The sequence below is a fragment of the Meleagris gallopavo genome, chromosome 1 (assembly GCF_000146605.3).
Source record: "Meleagris gallopavo isolate NT-WF06-2002-E0010 breed Aviagen turkey brand Nicholas breeding stock chromosome 1, Turkey_5.1, whole genome shotgun sequence".
Classification (NCBI taxonomy): domain Eukaryota; kingdom Metazoa; phylum Chordata; class Aves; order Galliformes; family Phasianidae; genus Meleagris; species Meleagris gallopavo.
In genome coordinates this window covers 58,027,415-58,038,576 of record NC_015011.2, presented here as the reverse complement: position 1 = coordinate 58,038,576, position 11,162 = coordinate 58,027,415, and positions in this window count along the sequence as shown.

The following is an 11,162-nucleotide window of genomic DNA, read 5'->3' as shown; positions in this document are numbered from 1 at the left end:
TGGGGCATCCACAACCTCCTTGGGCAACCTGTTCCAGAGCGTCACCACTCCCTGAGTGAAAAACTTCCTCCTAATATTTAAACTAAATCTTTTCTGTCTTAGTTTAAAACCATTCCCCATTGTCCTATCACTATCTGCCACTCAGCTTCATCGTGCTTAGATACATTTATTTTTCAGTAATTCCTCAAATATGCCTTTCACTGAAACCTTGGTTCTTGTGAGGATTATTTGAAAACTGCATATGATGAACTTTTAGTGATATAGCATTAAGCAAAAAATAACTGACTACCGTTTGCATCCTGCATGTGAATTAAAGCTTAGAACTTCCACGATTTTTAGCTCACCTAATTTTCTTAGCTCTAATTCATCTAAAAGTTTATCAGTATACACAGCTTTCTTTTCCTCCCCTAAATTACATTTTTTTTTATTGACAGGTCTGTCCTGTGCTATATAGGGCATTTCACACCCACTGTGCATTTGTAGTGACTCCAGAATAAGCACCATCTATGCTGGAAAAATTACACTATTCAACACAGCTGGGGATACTATAAGAGATACAACACAAGCTCTAAAATCTGCCTAGCAGCAGTAGTTCCATATTGTATGTAAGCTTATTAGCCTGGGTCTTCGCTCTTCTGACAGAGCAGAAATGAGTATTTCAATAGCTACATGTAGATTTCTTGGTGCTTAGACATCCCGGCACAAACCTCAATTGTGCAAATATATAATGCAAGTGGATGAGAGAGCCTTTCTGGCTAGAATCAACTGTATTTGGATTGCAGCACAATCCAAAATACAGACAGAAATCAGCAGTTGCCCCACTTGTAGCAAAATCCTGAAGCCAATTCTCACCTTGTTTAAAATAGATAAAATGTGGTGAAAATGATAACAATATCCAAAAATGATCTAATTGCAAAAATGACATGTTTATTGGAATAAAAGATATGTTTTTCTAATAGCTAATGCAACACGATTGTGTTATAATGCACAATATCTACTTAACGTAACTTCTGACATAATAACTAGGAAGCCACTGGTCACATAGTTTTTAATGCTCTAGCAATGGCTATAATAATGGCCTTTGTCCTACAAGGCTTTCTTATTTTAGGATTTGGAAGCCCTTACTTTGATAGCCTGATAGAAGTATATCAGTTCTTCAAGTATATTGATCCCCTAAATCCTACATGCTGCTGTTTTATTCTTGTTGCAGGCATTACTACACTCTAATCTCAATCACCATTCTCCCCTCATCTTCCCACTTAAGATTTATTTATCTTCTTCATTTTCTTTTTGTGTGCGTGGTTGCTCACATTCATGAGGCTGCTTACCAAGCCCTCTTTCTTTTCTATGTGCCATGGAAATGAAATATTCATCCTTTCCCTCTAAAACAATGGACAGTTTCTGCTGTTGAGCATGCAGTTCTGCCTCCAAAGCTGGCTTTAAAGACAAGCAGTTGCCCAGGACTCTGGGTGAGCTATTAAACTGAACAAGCAGCATGGGTCAGGCAATACGGTGTGTACATGGAAGAAGAAAGGCATTAACACTAATTTCTCTAGCAAGTGAAATATGGCATCTCCCCTTTCGTGACAACTCCCACAACATCAAAAAGAATAAGTTCGGATGAATTTTCTTGTGTGAAATCTTAATTCTCCTTTTGACCAGTCTGAGCAAACAGAACATCTAGCTTTTGGTCTTTTACACCTGACCAACAGTCTTTGAGGTACTCAGTACTCATATTGCACCAATGCTGGAGTTGTCTCTGGCCTAACTGATCACAAGCCATGAGGCTAATTCAGCTTTATTTAAATTTTCTTCTGGTATCTAAAGGTAGAAAGTATAAGGAGAAGTTGGGTTGAGTTCTGCTGTCAAATCATAATTTGGCAATTAAAGTTGCAAGCTGAAAGAAGTGGGGAAAAAAAAAAAAGGCAAATTCTAAGTAAAAGATCTGGGTTTGGTATTGTTTTCCTGCTTATGAATGAGGCAAATAGTATAGCCAAGAAAACATTTCTGCCACTAATGATATGAGATCTGCATGGAGTACTTGAAAATGCATAAATTCCTCACTAATTATGTCTTAAACAAACATTTAATATAATTTCATATTTCACTTCATCATACTAATGAGCTACAAACAACTGTCCTTTGACCCAAAGCTTACAGCCCCCCAGCAATTTCTTTTCTACTTAACACATCATGATGTCTTTCAATGACATTTTTACAGTATGACATTGTTAATAATTTGGTCTTTCAGAAGAAAATGAAATACAGGAACATATTCAAGGGAGCTAAAATTATAAGGATTATACTGCCTATGAGGGGTTTAATGAAGCAGGAACGAAAGCATCAAAGTGACTTTTGAATGCAGAACTTCAGGATAAATAAATTGAATCCTTTTTGTTTCCTCTGCAACTTTTTGATTATGCAAATAGTTTGCCAGTATCAAGAAGAGACAGACCTTGGAATTACCTTTTCACTTATAGGAGTAAATTTACAGATATGTTGACTTACTGTGCTATGATCTTACCTATAATCAGAATTAAAAGAAGCTCTTTTAATAGTTGTAAGTATTTTTAGGACATTCTTAGAAGTGAGCTTTAGGGAACTATTAGCAAGAACTCCAAACTATGGATATAAAATGGAATAAAATGGAATAAAAATGCTAATTCCAGCAAAAAAATGAAGACGTTTTTCTTCTTCATTCTGCATCTACTTTCTTTCCTCCTTCCTGTTACCTGAAGACATGTGTAACCACCACTCTCACAGAATCTGAGACAGTCTTACATGTATTCACTTTTCTCAGAACACATACAAGATAACAGTGGTCAAATTATCTCCCCCCAAAATAATTATAGTATACCAAATCCAGAAAAGTAGTATGGAAAGTTTAAAGAATTTTTTTGATATCATCATAAGATTAAAATACAGAAGAAAGAATCAGAACACAGTTCTCCAGCTACCTTCAGTTAAGACATGAATTATATCAACTGTGTTAATTTTGCTCTTTTTTTATGCCCCAAAATTGTGCACTCTGTGATACAAATTGACACATTTTCTACAGGTGCTGTGAAGTGTGCTTCCTCTGAGTACCTGTTTATAAGGTAGTTGTCAGGGTGCTCTGCTGCACAAAGGAAACAGGGTTGAATGTCCTTAAATTTAGAAGACGTACACTGTCTTTCCTTTTCTGAGTAAATCTTACAACTGTTATGTTGCTAAAGAGAATTTGTTTGGTGTCATCATCAGCTTACTAACAGAAAAACAAAATATAAATATTTTTTACCTTCTCAAAAGCAAAGACTGTAGCTTTCAAACCTGGGGTTGTGAATTTCCATCTTATATCACTGCAGTGCTTAGGCTCACAAGAAGGCAGACAGACTTTGGACAGATGCAGAATTTCTAATACATCACTTCCTTCTGCATCTTGTTCTATAGGTCAGGGTAGCCATTCACTACTTACTGTGTTCACATCTGTGAAATCCATGCCAGGTGCTAGACCTTGGAAAGCAGATCTTTATACAATTGCTCAAACTTGACTTGTGGCTACACAAAGAAAACAATATGAAGAAGTAAAATACATTGCAGCTGATAAGGAAGAGTGAAGTGTAGTAATTTAAAGGAGTTGTTTCATAACCAATATGGTTTATTGACTAAGACAAAATGGAGGAGGAATATGTAAATTAATTTAAAAGATGGGCTGGAATGAAGGACTGGAAGTCTGTCTAGGAACTTTTTCTAGGTCATTCCATTGGTAAAAGGAAAGGAATCTTTCTGCTGCTGTCTGTGCACTCTATATCAGGTTCTTAAGGTTTGCGTGTATCAATTTAATCAACTACAGCATTAGAGTACCTGTGGAAATAGTCAAGTGGTTATATTTAATCAAACAGTTACAATTAAGTGTATTGTCGAACTAGAACTTAAACAGAGGAGCAGAAAACAGCTGAAGGCAAAATAGAATCTATGCATTTTGATCTCTTTCTCTTCATCAATACTTTACAGAACATAACACACTGCTTTGACAAAACTTAATTTTAAGCACAGTTTGTCCCATAATCTGTAGCACACATTTGGCAGCCTACGTAACTTTGATAAAGGAACATAAAGAATTGCACAAAGAACAAAAAAATGTTAATTACACTTTTCATTTTCTTCAGCTAAATCCATATCTTGTAATGGATTTAGACATATGGAACTACAGCCCAGAGGCTGAAATAGCAGCAAGGCTTGCAGATTGTAGAAAGCATGTTGTCGATCTCCAAAATGACCTTTAGATGAGGAGAGAAAGAATGGAACTATGGATGTTCAGTGAATATGTACTTGCACACTTGACTGTAATTACTAGAGGAACTGATATGAAGAGAATTTTAAAAAATTATTAAAAAACAACAATAACAACAACAAAAAAACAGAACAAATTTGCATGAGTGTAGGTTGCTCTGAAAATAATGCCTATTTATTCCCATGAAAACTACAACAGATACAGAGTGCAATGAGTCAACACAACTGACAGAGCAAATTCTCAGCTACAAAACACTATTTTTCAACATAGTAAACACCATTAGATATGTATTTTCACTAGCAATGAACAAGAACCTGCATGCTGTGTTCATAAATATACATACCAGCAGAGGCGACCCACTGTCACTGTTACCGCTGCTGAAACGTACCACCCACTACCTCACTGTGCTCACATTCATTGTTTGGTCTGCATAAGCATTCAGCAAGCACTGATAAATGTCAGTGGGTGCCATTTTTTTCGCATGGAGAAATTCAGTGGCTCACCTTTGCTTCGTATGTACTTCCATATCAGATGTCATTTTGTCAGACTGCCCCTCTGCTGTCCCCTGTCACCTGTCAACAAAATGGAATGGAATGGAATATTGTCAGGAAGGTTCACTCTACTGCCATACCACCAACATCTACCTCTGACATTGTGAGCCAGCATAGTAAAATAGGAAACATGACTTTTGAAGCAGCCCTTGTAGCTGTTGTTATACATGCAGTATAATGGTATCAAAACTACAGTATCTAAGCAATCACATTAATTTTTATGCACTTGCAAAACCAATGAACAAGGTGACTTTCTAGTGCAGATCAGGCATCAACTCATTATCAATGTAAGAATGAGTAATAAAAACTTGAAATAAGCTGTAATTCTCATATCTGTTTCTAATGAGGATACTATTAAAAGTAAGTTGCAAATATGAAGTCTTGTATGAAATGCAGTTCTTAAGTTAAATTAATGTTATCTTCAGTGAACTGGCAATAATGTTTTGCTTAGAAATGTGCAATTCCATAATTACAGGGATTTGTAAATGATATTTATTAGTGGTCTCATATGCCTTACAAACATAAAAATGTTTTTTTTTTCCTTGACCTGTTGAATGCTATAAAGCAAGAAAATATCATAAGGAAACTATGATTTGCAAAATAGCTGTTTTTAAAAGTAAGTTGTCCATGGCACTTGATTCAACATCAGTGGAGAACAAATTACTTCATGGTACATACAGGATAGCACATCAGTTAGAAGCATATAAAAGGGTTTCTATTTCTGAGCCTCTGATTTCAGCTTCTGCGTGGACAGCTTCTCAGAGAATATTCTCTTAATTGTAACTTCAATGCAAGGCAAAACAAACAATCAAGCTAACAAAATGCCTACAAATGACTATTAATTTATTCAACTCCATCTTCGTTTTGACTTTCTCATTTCAGAGAGAAAGTATTTCTGTCTGAAACCAAAGGCATTTATTAAAACACTGAGCTTTCTACTGAAACAGCTCCTTAGGAGTCTTAGCTGTTTACTCTCCACTCACTGAGATTTTTCTGAAAGGATGAATAAATGTTTTTTCTTAACTTGTTAAGAAACTGAATTCCCAGGTCTGAGTGCATACCTCAGCCCAACTTCCTTTCAGCAAATAACCCAAAACTATACATTGGCTTCCCGGGGAAAGAAATGTGGGATTGTAGGAAAAAGGATGAACCATAGGAAAAAAGCAGTCTATCATGTCCCTAGAAAGAATGACTGGAGAGGACTGACATCAGAATGTGCCACTGAAGGTCTCCAGTTATAAACATGACTATGAACACAAACTCATGTTTTCATTTTCTTTGCAAATATAGTGTGAATATAATATGTGAGTATAGATTTAGTATGTCCTGCAAAATGACTTTGGGTTAAAGTCTCATTTTTCAGTGGACAGGCTATGCCTGATAAGTCATGAGAACACCTGCTGAGAGCAACCAAAATTTAATGATTTACTTCTAGAATCATAAATTTTGACCTTAGGGGATTTTATGAAGAAAAAAAAAAATTCCTACCTTAACGGCTAAGAAATAAGTAGGGAATTAAAATAATTAATAGCTGGAAAATGTGTTATTTTTGAACCCTCCATACCCACTGCAGATATTTTTCTATGATAAGTAGGTCTGTCCCTCACAGGTTTGTGGAGTCTAAATCTCATCTGCAACTTGTGGTATGCATGTAGACAAAATAAAGTTTGATAAATAATTCCCTATGAAGAGGGAAAAAATAGAAAAAGACATCTTACTTATGGACAGAAGTTGGAGAACAGTAAAATGCATTCAAGATCTTGTTTTCCTGAGGCCTCTAAATTTATTGTGTTCAGGAATAAACAATACACATTTAGAATTAATCATAGAATTGTAGAAGATCTTGACTTGGAAGGGGACCTACCAGAATCATCAACTACAACTACTGGCTCCACACATAACCATCCAAAATTCAAACCCTACGTCAGAGAGTGTTGTCCAAACTCATCTTGAACTCCAGCATAGCTTGGTGCAGTATCCTCTGCTCTGGGGAGTCTCTTCCAGGGCTCAGCCACCCTCTCAGTGATAAATAAACAATGTGTGAATAAACAAAGATTTCTGATCCCTTGCTTTATTGCCAGTTTGCCTATGAGGGCAGTTGCTATCTGAAATATGAGCTCCCTGCAGTCAGTGAAGCTCGAGATGAACAAACCTACATACCTGCAGGGTTGCAAGGGCTGGTGCATTGATCCGGGGCCTGTGTGGGCAGATTGTGAGGCTTAGCTGGTAAAGAAGGATGTCATACATGAGAACACAGTAGTCCGCCTGAGGATGCAGATTGGTAATTCTAAGTTTAAATCAATCAGGATAGAAAATTTCCTGTTCCTTAATGCTTTCTTGTTTCTTTCCCTTTTGGGAAAGAAACATGTATTGACTATGAATGAGTTTCATTTGGGATCATAGTTATTTTGTACATGTATCACATAAAATTAAATTACTTCCTATCTTAGGTATTAAAAGCCAACTATTTTATAATTTATTCATCATTTTAATGCATTCTCATAGGGTATACATGAGATCAGGAAGAAAGTTTGTCTTTACTTTGCACAGAAAGACTGAAGATCACAAATTCTGGAGCACTGATGTGAAATCTCTGGTAATCTAGATCTGCGTGGCTTGGTCAAAAGATATGGATGTAAAGACAATGGTTCCCAAATGTGTTATAAAACAATAATATTAAAATAAAACAAAGTAAAGCAGCTTCTGTTATTAGGATCCCACAGTTCCAAGATTTTTCTGGGTATGAATTTAACGATATATTGTAGTTCCTGTTCCTTTCAAAGATAATCTGCTACATAAATGACTTGATATAACATGAGTGATTTGTTTTCATTGGGTTCCTTTTTCACTCAGTGGTTGCAATTCCTAAGTCTTACAACAACAAATTCGTCTTTTAACTGTGGAAAATTGCAGGATATTATGATTTGAATAATAATTCTTTTTTGAAATACTGACTTTTTCTGAAACCAGTCTGCATTCTTAAGAATGCAAAACATTGCATTAAAATGAACTGTAAAATCCACAGTTTCTTTAATAGTGGCATGCTGATATGCAAAATTAGAAATCATCTTGCACGGGGAAAGTGATAAATTCACTTTTTCAGATTTATTGAAGTATTCTCACTTTAGAGGGAAAAACAATTGTTGAATTTGATCTTTAAATGGAGGATTAATATATCAATTATATAAAATCAGCAAGATGAGGAGAAGCTTAGCAACATCGCTCATTGTCTTTCTTTTATGTTCTCTATGTCAAAATCAATTAATAACTATTTTCTCTTCTGCACTGCTTGATATTAGGGGGTAAGGAATGTAGTGAAATTCTGAACACAGACTACATTTTGGAAAACATGCAAGTAGCTGCTGTGTTGTTTTTTTTTAATATTGGTATATTCACTCTGTGAATGAAGTAAAGAAAGAATTAGGCTGTTTTCAGATGTTGTAAAGGGGAAAACATGAATTTATTCCAATTACCCATACATACAAAGAGCATTGATTGATTTTGTTTTCTGCAGCCCCAATGCCAACAGATTACCTGAATGTTTTGTGCCTGATAAAGATTTGTCTGTCCATTCTGAAAGTAGAAAGAATGCTGTTTTTAATTCAGCACAGCCATTTGCAAATGAAATGATGGAATGATTGCCTTGCTAAGTGTCCTCATTTTGATAGGTTTTCCACCTTATGCAGTTCCAGCTAAACATGAAGCAAACTTTACAATGTGATCATTAAGTCTTCAATTCAAATACTAATATTATGAGTTGATTTTGTTCTTTTAATGCAGCTGGCAGCTGATAATGAAATTTTAATGTTACCGGTGTAATAAAGATGATAATTTACTTTGCTGCAGCAACTAACAGTAGATGCTCAATTATTTTCAAAAATAAAAAATTTGAGCCAATTTGGCTCAGGTACATCTGTAACAACTTTATGATTCCAATGAGGCTTTCACTCCAACCTCACTGGAGGAATGAAGTTTAAATAAAAGTCACATTTTATTTTGAAGGAAAATTACATTGTATTGTTTAAATGTTCTGAACTGATAGAACAGGTGATTATCTTCCTTGAGAAAAATAACCATGGCCTCTCAATAACAAAGACAAGCCAAGAAAGAAAGCAGTATATTACATAAAGATACATGATTACAATCTATTTTTGTAGGCACAAAACAAATTTTCAGAGGTAGGTAGCTATGCTCGTAAATTGGTCCGATGCCAGATTTGCTATACTTCTGGCTGCAGAAGAAATTTGTTAGTTTGACAACTTCAATTTTTTGTTTTACTTACCTTAAAAATAACAGAAAGCACAAAGCAAGTACTGATGCCCATAAAAAATGAAGGATTCACAGGCAGCATAAGATTGTGAATAGTTTTCATAGAAGCAGACAAAAATGAAGGGAAATTTTAGGGATAAAGACAACATGAACTGGAATTATTCCTCCCCCCCAAAAAAGCAGCAACAAAATCCATTATCATAAGAAGTAGCAACTGAATCTTAAACATACTTTGAGTCACAAAAGCATATATGTAGAAGTTCAGTAAAATGTTCAATGGAGTTGCACATCATAGCTTTTTTCTCATAATGTGTATTTTTCCTCAAATTTCAACTTTCCTATTACGATAATGTGAAGGAAAAACTGGCAGCGTCAGTATTGTATTTTTCATGGATGTCCAGCCTTTTGGCTTTCCTGGGTCACAGTGAGTGAATAGGAAATGTCTTGGGCTCCATATAAGTTGCTCTCAAAGTAATGCTTCCTATTTATTTCCATGAAAACTACAACAAATACAAAGAGCACAATAACATTATATGACAGAACAAATTCTGAGATAGAAAACACTATTTTTCAACATAGTCAATATCATTAGATATACGTTTTCACCAGCGATGGACAAGAACCTGCATGCTGTGCTCATAATTATCTACAACAGCAGAGGTGATCAGCTGTTGCCACTGCTGAGATGCACCACCCACTGCCTCACTGTGCTCACATCTAATGTTCGGTCTCCATAAACATTCAGGAAGTGTCAATGAATGTCAATGAATGCCATTTTTTCTGCATGGAGAAATTCAGTGACACAAATTTGCTTCATAGGCAATTTCATGTCAGACACCATTTTGTCAGACTTCTCCTCTGCTGCCATCTGACACATAGCAACAAAATGTAACAGAATAATGGCACGAAGATACTGCCTTGCCACCAGTATCTGTCTCTGACATTGTGGGCAAACACTATAAAAACAAGAGGCATTACTTTCAGAGCAGTTTTCATAAAATATACATTATTGCTAATACATAAGTAACATCATATTTAAATTCTTAATATTTTTCTTAGAACATTAAAAAAAGGAACATACATGCACACAAAGTCTATTTGAATATTTGACCATTTTTTTGTGTGAAACTAACACACCAGCCTGGTTTGATGAAAGTGGCTGCAATTCTTAGTGAGGTCTCAAGGTGTTCATCAGAGATTTTTTGATGAAATTTTATTCTTCATTCTTAAAAACAGTTGTTCACCAATGTATATACTGCCAAAAAGTAAGGAGTGACTGTGAAGTGATGGATGTTGCTCTCTAATAAGACAGGGATTATGAAAACTTTCACCGTCAAGGGCTCTAGCCACACCTCCTAAGATGCAGAAAGCAAAGGTAAGAAATAGGAGAAGAAAGATCTGCCTGCTGTAAGTGAAGGTCAGATGTGAGACCATCTAAAGAACCTGCAGGTGCATGATATGGGAAATGATGAGATCCATCTATGGGTCCTGAGGGAACAGGTGGTTCAGATTGCCAATTTATCATATTTGAAAGGTCATGGCAGTCAGATGAAGTTCCTACTGGCGGAGAAGGGGAAACATAATCCCCATTTTCAAGAAAGGAAAAGAAAAAAATCCAGGGAACTACAGGCCAGTCAGTCTCACCTCTGTGCCTGGAAAGATCATGGAGCAGATCCTCCTGAAGGCCCTACTAAGGCACATAGAAAATAAAGACGAGGTTATTGGTGGTAACCAACACGGCTTCACCAAGGGCAAATCATGCCTGACAAAACTGATGTCCTTTTATGATGGAGTTATAGCATTAGTGGATGAAGGAAGAGCAGCAGATATCATCTACTCAGACAGTTTGACACTGTCCCGCACGACATCCTGGTTGTCAAATCAGAGAAAAACGGATTTGATGGATAGACAACTCTCTGGATAAGGAATTGGCTGGATGGTTGGTTGCATTGAGACAGTTCTGGTCAAAGTCTCAGTGTCCAAATGGAGACCAGTGATGAGAGGCAATCCTCAGTGATCAGTTCTGGGACCAGCGCTGTTTAACATCTTTGTAGGTACCAGGCTGGATG